Below are 3240 nucleotides of genomic sequence, written 5' to 3' on the forward strand. Positions count from 1 at the left end.
AATTATGAATGACTTTTTAAGGGCTGACTCATTGGCCTGTGCATGTGCCTACAAATCCGGTTTCACAAGAGAATGGGAGCTGACTGGACTAACAGGAATTCTACAACACATCATTTTCCCCAGCTTGCCTCCAGAGCCAGTCAGTTCGTCCAGGTTTCAGCCACCGCTCTTGTCAAGGCACAGCGGGGTGTGTTGCTCCTACTGGGAGCTCTGGCCCTGCTCCAGGGCCACTCCCGAAGCTGCCTGCTTCAAGAAGTCATGGGCTAGTGTCTCTGCCAAGAAGCTTTTGGAGTCCTGCTGCTCTCCAGCTATTCCTTGGAAGAAGGGACTTGACAGCCCCTTCAAATGATGGGACTGGTGTGGTAGTGTGTGGACCCCTTGCCCGAAGCCACTCAGTCACAACTGCAAGGAACTCCAATTCGCAGGTCTTCTCTCTGGATGTTGGCCTCGTGTCCAGAGGTACTGCCCTGGTGGGCAAGAGTGTCAGTTTCTAATCCCAACTGTGCCATTTATTCACTGCCTGACCTTGAACCAGTGAGTTGACTTTCCTCAGGTTTCCTCATCCATCAAGTGAGCTATCATTCAGAATAACCTTTCAGGTCCTGTATGGCTTTGGTGGGCTGTGATTTGGTTTTCCTCTACACACAACAAAATAAATGAACGTATTGCTTAGCTCATCAGTGTCATGTGTTGGATCCAGATGACCAGGATGGCTAATGAGCATCTTAATTAATCGTGACTCAATGTAAGATTTCACCACTAACACAGACCTTCTGAGACTTGAAACATTTCTCCTCTTGCAAGGAGGAGAGGTAGCAGGATACGATTATTTACTGAGAGTTTAGGTATGAAAAGGAAGAGCCCAGACAACCTGTTGGCAACATGAAAAGAGAAAAAGAAGTCCTCTTACAGGAAATCCTTATGGGAAGAAAGGAAAAAAGCAATACACTTTTGAATGCAGTGATTCAAACACTCCAATGACTGATAGTGTATGAATGTCAAGAATTTTGAGCATGAGTTATCCATCCTAATTTTCCTACCCCAAATGTTTTTGGTCGATTTCTCTAACCATGGAAAAATGTCCCTGAGAACGAAGGATTTGATCGTTGGAATATTGAATAGGGAGACGAGTATTTGGATCTGAGCTTCACCGGACCTCTTTGGGAAGCTGTTCTAAGCGGAGGCAACCCCACTTCCTTTCCTCCTCCTCTCAGAAGGAATTTGTTTTCATGGGCACACTTGTCCATACAAGGAATCCTGAATTTCCTCTGATGACAAAATTTGATCACTACAGGGTGGTAATGGTGTCCACTTATCAGTTTCCATTAATAAATAAATGACTGCAAACTCCATAGTCACCTTGAAAGAAAAGTCAACATGGAAGAGAGATTACTTAGAACTTGAAGCTTCAGTGTTGCACAATTAACAGCGAATCCATTACTACTTGATGTATTTTCTCAAACAAAAAACACATGTAACTGGGAATTTAAGAACTGAACAGGCATTGGCAAATGTTTTCCAAATATAATACGCCATCCTGACAGCTAATGCATCAGCAATGTTTACTTCAGCAAATGTTTCCAATTTGGAGGGAGGAAAAAAAATGAGTGTCTAATAAGAATCTTTTACATTGGAACATGTATATGGCGCTTTACAGTTTCCAAAGCACTTCCAGTGTATACATCCACTCAACCGATCCTTGAAACCATCGTGGGAGGCAGACAGGACACACATTATGTTATCTTCCAGAGATCTGCACTTGCCCACTGTTGTCATGCTGTTTCATGCCTTTGTGACTCACACGTGCTCTTCCCGAGTCCTGGAACAGCCTCCCCCGTGCCCCCCCCCCGAGTTTTCATCTAGCTAATTCTCAACCAACTTTAAAAATTGACGCAATCACCGCGTTCTTCAAATCCTCTGGAATCCTCCATTCTGATTGAAATGTCTCCCTTCTGCACTTCTTCTATTAGCAATAATCGCACCTCAGATAAACCTCATTGGCTACGATACTGCCACTGCGCAAAGCTACACTTCTTCTGTACCATATGTAGTGTAGCAATGATCACCCTTGACTGAAATCATCTGCTTGTGCCTCTGTCTCTGTCACTAGGCTGTGCACTTACTCGATTGCAGGGGTTTCATCTTATGGCCTTGACACTGTCCCTGTCACATAATAAGGACTCAGTAAGTGTCTATTGAAAGAACAGATGCTCAGGAATTTAAGTGTCTTGTTCAAGGTCACACAGCTGTTGAGGGGCAGAGGTTGAACTTTAACCTGAGATGCTGGTCTCCCAGTCCTGTAGTCTTTCCTCGATATCATGCAGCTCGTTGTTATTGGAACACATTAAACGACCATGGACGTAGCCCAATGTCATTTCGAGAGTGATTTCTGCAACGCATATAAGAAACCACTGGGAAGAATTACGCTAACTTCCTTTCTTAGTTCTGTATTCGTTTATTATTTTTCAATTCTCTATCTGCTTCCTATTTTTTTCCAACAGGAATCTGAGGTAGCTTAAAATAAAGTTTATGTAAAATAAGGATAAAAGACAAGGAGCCAGGTAAAAGAGAAAGTAAGGAGGCAAAGTGTTGTATCAGAAAGATTAGGCTAAGGAAAATGACTAAGTGAGCTTAAAACTTGTTTTGAGCTTTCTAGAATTCAGGTAAACCAGGGAAACCTAATGTGTTGCTGTTATGATTGTGTAAAGAGAGAAAGAGAACATTGCAGGAGTTTATTTTTTTCCTGAGCCTTAAACTCTAAGAGGAATTTATCGCATAGATGTTTATATAAGCCCATGAAAAACTTAACGGAAAATGCCTTCATATGCAGCTCACAAAAGAGAAATTTCATCATCAAACATTTATTGAACATGTCCTATACGTTAGGTACTATATTGGGACAAAGATTTGAAGATGAGTAAGATATGACCCTGCCTTCAAAAGACTTCAGGTCAGCCAGCAGACAAAAGTGATATACAAATAACCAGACATAAAGGGCAAAAACCTTTGACAAGAATACAAATATTTAGACCTATTATCAATGTTTGATGAGTGGAAGGATTAATGCCTTGTTTCTCTCTGCATTTTTCTTTGTATAATTGCTGTTCGATATAAGACTGTATTCCTTTAAAAGCTTATAAACTGAATCCATACATGGAGGCATCTTTTTCAACTCTAGCCCGCTGGGAAGCAAACCTAATAATAAATTGTCTGGCCTCAGAAAACATGGTTAGAGTGAAA

At 41.7% G+C, this 3240-nt stretch overlaps 1 pseudogene; it reads right to left on the minus strand.

The window, feature by feature from the left end:
• Positions 1 to 1865: 1865 nt before the first annotated feature.
• Positions 1866 to 2027, minus strand: LOC112836792 (U4 spliceosomal RNA; annotated as a pseudogene).
• Between the last annotated feature and the right edge of the window lie 1213 nt (positions 2028 to 3240).

This window comes from Callorhinus ursinus, unplaced genomic scaffold (genome assembly GCF_003265705.2).
Source record: "Callorhinus ursinus isolate GAN/ISIS: 27379988/994484 unplaced genomic scaffold, GSC_fseal_2.0 scaffold24, whole genome shotgun sequence".
NCBI classification, from domain to species: domain Eukaryota; kingdom Metazoa; phylum Chordata; class Mammalia; order Carnivora; family Otariidae; genus Callorhinus; species Callorhinus ursinus.